This window comes from Dermacentor variabilis, chromosome 1 (genome assembly GCF_050947875.1).
Source record: "Dermacentor variabilis isolate Ectoservices chromosome 1, ASM5094787v1, whole genome shotgun sequence".
NCBI classification, from domain to species: Eukaryota; Metazoa; Arthropoda; class Arachnida; order Ixodida; family Ixodidae; genus Dermacentor; species Dermacentor variabilis.
Genome location: NC_134568.1, coordinates 148,914,036 through 148,925,645, shown reverse-complemented (window position 1 = coordinate 148,925,645; position 11,610 = coordinate 148,914,036). Strand labels below are relative to the sequence as shown.

Genomic DNA, 11,610 nt, shown 5'->3' with positions numbered 1-11,610 from the left:
GCATGCAATGAAGTCTCTTGGGAGAAGACTGTATATATTTATGTATATGTGTAAAGCGACAACAGTACCCAAGCTCCCAAATGTAAGTACTTTCCTGAGATCATCATATTCGCTACAATTAAGGCTGCTGTTCATTGTAGCATGTCATAACCACACGTCTTCATAACTGTCGTCAACTATGAAACCTTCATCTGCTTGCAGGACGCTGCAGGACATGTCAACGTGGAACGAAGTGCTTTGGGGCATGACTGTACATATTTACGTATATGTGTACGGCGCCATAAGTCCTCAAGCTCCCAGATGTGAGCTCTTGCGTGATGTCATCACATTCGCTACACTAAAGGCTTTTTTACGCTGTAGCGCGTCATGACCACATGTCCTCGTAATGGACGTCAACAATGCTACCTTCATCTGGTTGCAGGGCACTGCAGCACCTTTCAGCATGCAACCAAGTCCTTTGGGAGAAGACTGTATATATTTATATATATGTGTACAGCGAGAACAGTAGTCAAGCTCCCAAATGTAAGCACCTTCCTGAGATCATCATATTCGCTACAATCAAGCTTCTGTTCATTGTAGCGCGTCATAACCACACGTCTTCATAACTGTCGTGAACAATGCTACCTTCATCTGTTTGCAGGACGCTACAGGACCTATCAACGTGGAACGAAGTGCTTTGGGGCATGACTGTACATATTTACGTATATGTGTACGGCGGCATAAGTCCTCAAGCTCTCAGATGTGAGCACTTGCGTGGTGTCATCGCATTCGCTACACTCAAGGCTTTTTTACGCTGTAGCGCGTCATGACCACACGTCCTCGTAATGGACGTCAACAATGCTACATTCATCTGTTTACAGGGCGCTGTGGCACCTTTCGGCATGCAACGAAGACCCTTGGGAGAAGACTGTATATATTTATGTATATGTGTACAGCGAGAACAGTACTCAAGCTCCCAAATGTAAGCACCTTCCTGAGATCATCATATTCGCTACAATCAAGGCTGCTGTTCATTCTAGCGCGTCATAACCACACGTCTTCATAACTGTCCTCAACAATGCTACCTTCATCTGCATGCAGGACGCTGCAGGACATACCAGCGTGGAACGAAGTGCTTTGGGGCATGACTGTACATATTTACGTATATGTGTACGGCGCCATAAGTCCTCAAGCTCCCAGATGTGAGCTCTTGCGTGATGTCATCACATTCGCTACACTGAAGGCTTTTTACGCTGTAGCGCGTCATGACCAGACGTCCTCGTAATGGACGACTACAATGCTACCTTCATCTGGTTGCAAGGCGCTGCGGCACCTTTCGGCATGCAACGAAGTCCTTTGGGAGAAACTGTATATATTTATGTATATGTGTACAGCGACAAGAGTACCCAAGCTCCCAAATGTAAGCACTTTCCTGTGATCATCATATTCGCTACAATCAAGGCTGCTGTTCATTCTAGCGCGTCATAACCACACGTCTTCATAACTGTCCTCAAAATGCTACCTTCATGTGCATGCAGGACGCTGCAGGACATACCGGCGTGGAACGAAGTGCTTTGGGGCATGACTGTACATATGTATATGTGTATGGCGCCATAAGTCCTCAAGCTCCTAGATGTGAGCACTTGCGTAATGTCATCACATTCGCTACACTCAAGGCTTGTTTAAGCTGTAGCGCGTCATGACCACACGTCCTCGTAATGAACGTCAACAATGCTACCTTCATCTGGTTGCAGGGCGCTGCAGCACCTTTCAGCATGCAACGAAGTCCTTTGGGAGAAGACTGTATATATTTATGTATATGTGTACAGCGACAACACTACTCAAGCTCCCAAATGTAAGCACCTTCCAGAGATCATCAGATTCGCTACAATCAAGCTGCTGTTCATTGTAGCGCATCATAACCACACGTCGTCATAACTGTCAACAATGCTACCTTCATCTGCATGCAGGACGCTGCAGGACATACCAGCGTGGAACGAAGTGGGTTGGGGCATGACTGTACATATTTATGTATCTGTGTACGGCGCCGTAAGTCCTCAAGCTCCCAGATGTGAGCACTTGCGTGATGTCATCACATTCGCTACACTCAAGGCTGTTTAAAGCTGTAGCGCGTCATGACCACACGTCCGTGTAATGGACGTCAACAATGCTAACTTCATCTGGTTACAGGGCGCTGTGGCACTTTCGGCATGCAACGAAGTCTCTTGGGAGAAGACTGTATATATTTATGTATATGTGTAAAGCGACAACAGTACCCAAGCTCCCAAATGTAAGTACTTTCCTGAGATCATCATATTCGCTACAATCAAGGCTGCTGTTCATTGTAGCATGTCATAACCACACGTTTTCATAACTGTCGTCAACCATGAAACCTTCATCTGCTTGCAGGACGCTGCAGGATATATCAACGTGGAACGAAGTGCTTTGGGGCATGACTGTACATATATGCGTATATGTGTACGGCGCCATAAGTCCTCAAGCTCCCAGATGTGAGCTCTTGCGTGATGTCATCACATTCGCTACACTGAAGGCTTTTTTACGCTGTAGCGCGTCATGACCACATGTCCTCGTAATGGACGTCAACAATGCTACCTTCATCTGGTTGCAGGGCGCTGCGGCACCTTTCAGCATGCAACCAAGTGTTTTGGGAGAAGACTGTATATATTTATGTATATGTGTACAGCGAGAACAGTACTCAAGCTCCCAAATGTAAGCACCTTCCTGAGATCATCATATTCGCTACAATCAAGCTGCTGTTCATTGTGGGGCGTCATAACCACACGTCTTGATAACTGTCAACAATGCTACTTTCATCTGCATGCAGGACGCTGCAGGACATACCAGCGTGGATCGAAGTGGGTTGGGGCATGACTGCACATATTTATGTATCTGTGTACGGCGCCATAAGTCCTCAAGCTCCCAGATGTGAGCACTTGCGTGATGTCATCACATTCGCTACACTCAAGGCTGTTTAAAGCTGTAGCGCGTCATGACCACACGTCCGCGTAATGGACGTCAACAATGCTAACTTCATCTGGTTACAGGGCGCTGTGGCACCTTTCGGCATGCAACGAAGTCTCTTGGGAGAAGACTGTATATATTTATGTATATCTGTAAAGCGACAACAGTACCCAAGCTCCCAAATGTAAGTACTTTCCTGAGATCATCATATTCGCTACAATTAAGGCTGCTGTTCATTGTAGCATGTCATAACCACACGTCTTCATAACTGTCGTCAGCTATGAAACCTTCATCTGTTTCTAGGACGCTGCAGGACATGTCAACGTGGAACGAAGTGCTTTGGGGCATGACTGTACATATTTACGTATATGTGTACGGCGCCATAAGTCCTCAAGCTCCCAGATGTGAGCTCTTGCGTGATGTCATCACATTCGCTACACTGAAGGCTTTTTTACGCTGTAGCGCGTCATGACCACATGTCCTCGTAATGGACGTCAACAATGCTACCTTCATCTGGTTGCAGGGCACTGCGGCACCTTTCAGCATGCAACCAAGTCCTTTGGGAGAAGACTGTATATATTTATGTATATGTGTACAGCGAGAACAGTACTCAAGCTCCCAAATGTAAGCACCTTCCTGAGATCATCATATTCGCTACAATCAAGCTGCTGTTCATTGTGGCGCGTCATAACCACACGTCTTCATAACTGTCAACAATGCTACCTTCATCTGCATGCAGGACGCTGCAGGACATACCAGCGTGGAACGAAGTGGGTTGGGGCATGACTGTACATATTTATGTATCTGTGTACGGCGCCATAAGTCCTCAAGCTCCCAGATGTGAGCACTTACGTGATGTCATCACATTCGCTACACTGAAGGCTTTTTTACGCTGTAGCTCGCCATGACCACACGTCCTCGTAATGGACATCAACAATGCTACGTTCATCTGCTTACAGGGCGCTGTGGCACCTTTCGGCATGCAACGAAGACCCTTGGGAGAAGACTGTATATATTTATGTATGTGTGTACAGCGACAACAGTACCCAAGCTCCCAAATGTAAGCACTTTCCTGTGATCATCATATTCGCTACAATCAAGGCTGCTGTTCATTCTAGCGCGTCATAACCACACGTCTTCATAACTGTCCTCAAAATGCTACCTTCATCTGCATGCAGGACGCTGCAGGACATACCGGCGTGGAACGAAGTGCTTTGGGGCATGACTGTACATATTTACGTATATGTGTACGGCGCCATAAGTCCTCAAGCTCCCAGATGTGAGCGCTTGCGTGATGTCATCACATTCGCTACACTGAAGGCTTTTTTACTCTGTAGCGCGTCATGACCACACGTCCTCGTAATGAACGTCAACAATGCTACCTTCATCTGGTTGCAGGGCGCTGCGGCATCTTTCAGCATGCAACGAAGTCCTTTGGGAGAAGACTGTATGTATTTATGTATATGTGTACAGCGACAACAGTACTCAAGCTCCCAAATGTAAGCACCTTCCTGAGATCATCATATTCGCTACAATCAAGCTGCTGTTCATTGTGGCGCGTCATAACCACACGTCTTCATAACTGTCGTCAACAATGCTACCTTCATCTGCATGCAGGACGCTGCAGGACATACCAGCGTGGAACGAAGTGGGTTGGGGCATGACTGTACATATTTATGTATCTGTGTACGGCGCCATAAGTCCTCAAGCTCCCAGATGTGAGCACTTGCGTGATGTCATCACATTCGCTACACTCAAGGCTGTTTAAAGCTGTAGCGCGTCATTACCACACGTCCGCGTAATGGACGTCAACAATGCTAACTTCATCTGGTTACAGGGCGCTGTGGCACCTTTCGGCATGCAACGAAGTCTCTTGGGAGAAGACTGTATATATTTATGTATATGTGTAAAGCGACAACAGTACCCAAGCTCCCAAATGTAAGTACTTTCCTGAGATCATCATATTCGCTACAATAAAGGCTGCTGTTCATTGTAGCATGTCATAACCACACGTCTTCATAACTGTCGTCAACTATGAAACCTTCATCTGCTTGCAGGACGCTGCAGGACATATCAACGTGGAACGAAGTGCTTTGGGGCATGACTGTACATATTTACGTATATGTGTACGGCGCCATAAGTCCTCAAGCTCCCAGATGTGAGCTCTTGCGTGATGTCATCCCATTCGCTACACTGAAGGCTTTTTTACGCTGTAGCGCGTCATGACCACATGTCCTCGTAATGGACGTCAACAATGCTACCTTCATCAGGTTGCAGGGCGCTGCGGCACCTTTCAGCATGCAACCAAGTCTTTTGGGAGAAGACTGTATATATTTATGTATATGTGTACAGCGAGAACAGTACTCAAGCTCCCAAATGTAAGCACCTTCCTGAGATCATCATATTCGCTACAATCAAGCTTCTGTTCATTGTAGCGCGTCATAACCACAGGTCTTCATAACTGTCGTGAACAATGCTACCTTCATCTGTTTGCAGGACGCTACAGGACATATCAACGTGGAACGAAGTGCTTTGGGGCATGACTGTACATATTTACGTATATGTGTACGGCGCCATAAGTCCTCAAGCTCTCAGATGTGAGCACTTGCGTGATGTCATCGCATTCGCTACACTCAAGGCTTTTTTACGCTGTAGCGCGTCATGACCACACGTCCTCGTAATGGACGTCAACAATGCTACATTCATCTGTTTACAGGGCGCTGTGGCACCTTTCGGCATGCAACGAAGACCCTTGGAAGAAGACTGTATATATTTATGTATATGTGTACAGCGAGAACAGTACTCAAGCTCCCAAATGTAAGCACCTTCCTGAGATCATCATATTCGCTACAATCAAGGCTGCTGTTCATTCTAGCGCGTCATAACCACACGTCTTCATACCTGTCCTCAACAATGCTACCTTCATCTGCATGCAGGACGCTGCCGGACATACCAGCGTGGAACGAAGTGCTTTGGGGGATGACTGTACATATTTACGTATATGTGTACGGCGCCATAAGTCCTCAAGCTCCCAGATGTGAGGTCTTGCGTGATGTCATCACATTCGCTACACTGAAGGCTTTTTACGCTGTAGCGCGTCATGACCAGACGTCCTCGTAATGGACGACTACAATGCTACCTTCATCTGGTTGCAAGGCGCTGCGACACCTTTCGGCATGCAACGAAGTCCTTTGGGAGAAACTGTATATATTTATGTATATGTGTACAGCGACAACAGTACTGAAGCTCCCAAATGTAAGCACCTTCCTGAGATCATCATATTCGCTACAATCAAGCTGCTGTTCATTGTAGCGCGTCATAACCACACGTCTTCATAACTGTCGTCAACAATGCTACCTTCATCTGCTTGCAGGACGTTACAGGACATATCAACGTGGAACGAAGTGCTTTGGGGCAGGGCTGTACATATTTACGTATATGTGTGCGGCGCCATAAGTCCTCAAGCTCCCAGATGTGAGCACTTGCGTGATGTCATCACATTCACTACACTCAAGGCTTTTTTACGCTGTAGCGCGTCATGACCACACGTCCTCGTAATGGACGTCAACAATGCTACCTTCATCTGGTTGCAGGGCGCTGCGGCACCTTTCAGCATGCAACGAAGTCCTTTGGGAGAAACTGTATATATTTATGTATATGTATACAGCGACAACAGTACTCAAGCTCCCAAATGTAAGCACCTTCCTGAGATCATCATGTTCGCAACAATCAAGGCTTTTGTTCATTGTAGCGCGTCATAATCACACGTCTTCATAACTGTCGTCAACAATGCTACCTATATCTGCTTGCAGGACGCTGCAGGACATATCAGCGTGGAACGAAGTGCTTTGGGGCATGACTCTACATATTATTGTATATGTGTACATCGCCATAAGTCCTCAATCTCCCAGATGTGAGCACTTGCGTGATGTCATCACATTCGCTTCACTCAAGGCTTTTTTAAGCTGTTGCGCGTCATTACCGCAGGTCCTCGTAATGGACGTCAACAATGCTACCTTCATCTGTTTACAGGGCGCTGTGGCACCTTTCCGCATGAACGAAGTCCCTTGGGAGAAGACTGTATATATTTATGTATATGTCTACAGCGACAACAGTACTCAAGCTCCCAAATGTAAGTACTTTCCTGAGATCATTATATTCGCTACAATCAAGGCTGCTGTTCATATTAGCGCGTCATAATCGCACCTGCTCGTAGTGGACATTGTCAATGCTACCTTCATCTGCTTGCAGGACGCTGCAGGACATATCAGCGTGGAACGAAGTGCTTTGGGGCATGACTCTACATATTATTGTATATGTGTACATCGCCATAAGTCCTCAATCTCCCAGATGTGAGCACTTGCGTGATGTCATCACATTCGCTTCACTCAAGGCTTTTTTAAGCTATAGCGCGTCATGACCACACATCCCCGAAATGAACGTCAACAATGATACCTTCATCTGGTTACAGGGCGCTGTGGCACCTTTCGGCGTGCAACGAAGTCCCTAGGGAGAAGACTGTATATATTTATGTATATGTGTACAGCGATGACAGTACTCAACCTCGCAAATGTAAGCACTTTCCTGAGATCATATTCGCTACAATCAAGGCTGCTGTTCATTGTAGTGCTTCATAACCGCACGTCTTCATAACTGTCGTCAACAAAGCTACCTTCATCTGCTTGCTGGACGCTGCAGGACATATCAGCGTGGAACGAAGTGCTTTGAGGCATGACTGTACATATCTATGTCTATGTGTGCGGCGCCATAAGTCCTCAAACTCCCAGATGTGAGCACTTCCGTGATGTCATCACATTCGCTACACTCAAGGCTTTTTTAAGCTGTAGCGCGTCATGACCACACGACCTCGTAATGGACGTCAACAATGCTACCTTCATCTGGTTACAGGGCGCTTTGGCGCCTTTCGGCATGCAACGAAGTGCCTTGGGAGAAGACTGTATATATTTATGTATATGTGTACAACGACAGCAGTACTCAAGTTCCCAAATGTAAGCACCTTCGTGAGATCATCATATTCGCTACAATCAAGGCTGCTGTTCATTGTAGCGCGTCATAACCACACGTCTTCATAACTGTCGTCAACAATGCTACCTTCATCTGCATGCAGGACGCTGCAGGACATACCAGCGTGGAACGAAGTGGTATGGGCATGACTGTACATAAATTTGTATAGGTGTATGGCGCCAAAGGTCCTGAAGCTCCCAGATGTGAGCACTTGCGTGATGTCATCGCATTCGCTACACTCAAGGCTTTTTTTAAGCTGTAGCGCGTCATGACGAGTGGTCCTCGTAATGGACGTCAACAATGCTACCTTCATCTCGTTGCAGAGCGCTGTGGCACCTTTCGGCATGCAACGAAGTCCCTTGGGAGAAGACCGTATATATTTATGTAAATGTGTACAGCGATAACAGTACTCAATCTCCCAAATGTAAGCACTTTCCTGAGATCATAATGTTCGCTACAATCAAGGCTGCTGTTTATTGTAGCGCGTCGTAATCACACGTCTTCATAACTGTCGTCAACAATGCTACCTTCATCTGCTTGCAGGATGCCGCAGGACATATTAGCGTGGAACGAAGTGGGTTGGGGCATGACTGTACATATTTATGTATCTGTGTACGGCGCCATAAGTTGTGAAGCTCCCAGATGTGAGCACTTGCGTGATGTCATCACCTTCGCTACATTCAAGGCTTTTTTAAGCTGTTTCGCGTCATGACCAGTGGTCCTCGTAATGGACGTCAACAATGCTACCTTCATCTCGTTGCAGAGCGCTTTGGCACTTTTCGGCATGCAACGAAGTCCCTTGGGAGAAGACTGTATATATTTATGTATATGTGTACAGCGATAACAGTACTCAAGCTCCCAAATGTAAGCACTTTCCTGAGATCATCATATTCGCAACAATCAAGGCTCCTGTTCATTGGAGTGCTTCATAACCGCACGCCTTCATAGCTGTCGTCAACAAAGCTACCTTCATCTCCTTGCAGGATGCTGCAGGACGTATCAGCGTGGAACGAAGTGCTTTGGGGCATGACTGTACATATTTACGTATATGTCTACGGCGCTATAATCCTCAAGCTCCCAGGTCTGAGCACTTGCGTGATGTCATCACATTCGCTACACTCAAGGCTTTTTTACGCTGTAGCGCGTCATGACCACACGTCCTCGTAATGGACGTCAACAATGCTACCTTCATCTGGTTACAGGGCGCTGTGGCACGTTTCGGCATGCAAAGAAGTCCCTTGGGAGCAGGCTGTATATATTTATGTATATGTGTACAGCGACAACAGTACTCAATCTCCCCAATGTAAGTACTTTCTTGAGATCATCATATTCGCTACAATCAAGGTTGCTGTTCATTGTAGTGCTTCATAACCGCACGCCTTCATAACTGTCGTCAACAAAGCTACCTTCATCTCCTTGCAGGATGCTGCAGGACATATCAGAGTGGAACGAAGTGGGTTGCGGCATGACTGTACATATTTATGCATCTGTGTACGGCGCCATAAGTTGTCAAGCTCCCAGATGTGAGCACTTGCGTGATGTCATCACATTCGCTACACTCAAGGCTTTTTAAGCTGTAGCGCGTCATGACGAGAGGTCCTCATAATGGACGTGAACAGTGCTACCTTCACCTGGTTACAGGGTGCTGTGGCGCCTTTCGGCATGCAACAAAGTCCCTTGGTAGAAGACTGTATATATATATGTATATGTGTACACCGACCACAGTACTCAAGCTCCCGAATGTACGCACTTTCCTGAGATCATCATATTCGCTACAATCAAGGCTGCTGTTCATTCTAGCGCGTCATAACCACACGTCTTTATAACTGTCCTCAACAATGCTACTTTAATCTGCATGCAGGACGCTGCAGGACATACCAGCGTGGAACGAAGTGCTTTGGGGCATGACTGTACATATTTATGTATATGTGTATGGCGCCATAAGTCCTCAAGCTCCCAGATGTGAGCACTTGCGTGATGTCATCGCATTCGCTACATCCAAGGCTTTTTTTAAGCTGTAGCGCGTCATGACCACACATCCTCGTAATGGACGCGAACAATGCTACCTTCATCTGTATACAGGGCGCTGTGGCACCATTCCGCATGCAACGAATTCCCTTTGGAGAAGGCTGTATATATTTATGTATATGTGTACAGCGACAACAGTACTCAAGCTCCCAAATGTAAGTATTTTCCTGAGATCATCATATTCGCTACAATCAAGGCTGCACTTGATTGTAGCGCGTCATAACCACACGTCTTCATAACTGTCGTCAACATTGCTACCTTCATCTGTTTGCAGGACGCTACAGGACATATCAACGTGGAACGAAGTGCTTTGGGGCATGACTGTACATATTTACGTATATGTGTACGGCGCCATAAGTCCTCAAGCTCTCAGATGTGAGCACTTGCGTGATGTCATCGCATTCGCTACACTCAAGGCTTTTTTACGCTGTAGCGCGTCATGACCACACGTCCTCGTAATGGACGTCAACAATGCTACATTCATCTGTTTACAGGGCGCTCTGGCACCTTTCGGCATGCAACGAAGACCGTTGGAAGAAGACTGTATATATTTATGTATATGTGTACAGCGAGAACAGTACTCAAGCTCCCAAATGTAAGCACCTTCCTGAGATCATCATATTCGCTACAATCAAGGCTGCTGTTCATTCTAGCGCGTCATAACCACACGTCTTCATAACTGTCCTCAACAATGCTACCTTCATCTGCATGCAGGACGCTGCCGGACATACCAGCGTGGAACGAAGTGCTTTGGGGGATGACTGTACATATTTACGTATATGTGTACGGCGCCATAAGTCCTCAAGCTCCCAGATGTGAGGTCTTGCGTGATGTCATCACATTCGCTACACTGAAGGCTTTTTACGCTGTAGCGCGTCATGACCAGACGTCCTCGTAATGGACGACTACAATGCTACCTTCATCTGGTTGCAAGGCGCTGCGACACCTTTCGGCATGCAACGAAGTCCTTTGGGAGAAACTGTATATATTTATGTATATGTGTACAGCGACAACAGTACTGAAGCTCCCAAATGTAAGCACCTTCCTGAGATCATCATATTCGCTACAATCAAGCTGCTGTTCATTGTAGCGCGTCATAACCACACGTCTTCATAACTGTCGTCAACACTGCTACCTTCATCTGCTTGCAGGACGTTACAGGACATATCAACGTGGAACGAAGTGCTTTGGGGCAGGGCTGTACATATTTACGTATATGTGTGCGGCGCCATAAGTCCTCAAGCTCCCAGATGTGAGCACTTGCGTGATGTCATCACATTCACTACACTCAAGGCTTTTTTACGCTGTAGCGCGTCATGACCACACGTCCTCGTAATGGACGTCAACAATGCTACCTTCATCTGGTTGCAGGGCGCTGCGGCACCTTTCAGCATGCAACGAAGTCCTTTGGGAGAAACTGTATATATTTATGTATATGTATACAGCGACAACAGTACTCAAGCTCCCAAATGTAAGCACCTTCCTGAGATCATCATGTTCGCAACAATCAAGGCTTTTGTTCATTGTAGCGCGTCATAATCACACGTCTTCATAACTGTCGTCAACAATGCTACCTATATCTGCTTGCAGGACGCT

The 11,610-nt window shown here is 46.6% G+C and overlaps 2 long non-coding RNA genes across 2 annotated transcripts; both read left to right on the top strand.

Annotated features, from left to right (window-relative positions):
* Positions 1–5,490: 5,490 nt before the first annotated feature.
* Positions 5,491–6,498, top strand: LOC142572218 (uncharacterized). The gene is made up of 3 exons (XR_012826017.1): positions 5,491–5,778; positions 5,898–6,216; positions 6,335–6,498. It is a non-coding gene; the product is annotated as an uncharacterized LOC142572218 (long non-coding RNA).
* Positions 6,499–6,779: 281 nt separating this feature from the next.
* LOC142572212 (uncharacterized) lies at positions 6,780–8,845 on the top strand. The gene is made up of 6 exons (XR_012826016.1): positions 6,780–6,874; positions 6,994–7,533; positions 7,660–7,970; positions 8,090–8,189; positions 8,310–8,410; positions 8,530–8,845. It is a non-coding gene; the product is annotated as an uncharacterized LOC142572212 (long non-coding RNA).
* The last annotated feature ends 2,765 nt before the right edge of the window (positions 8,846–11,610 follow it).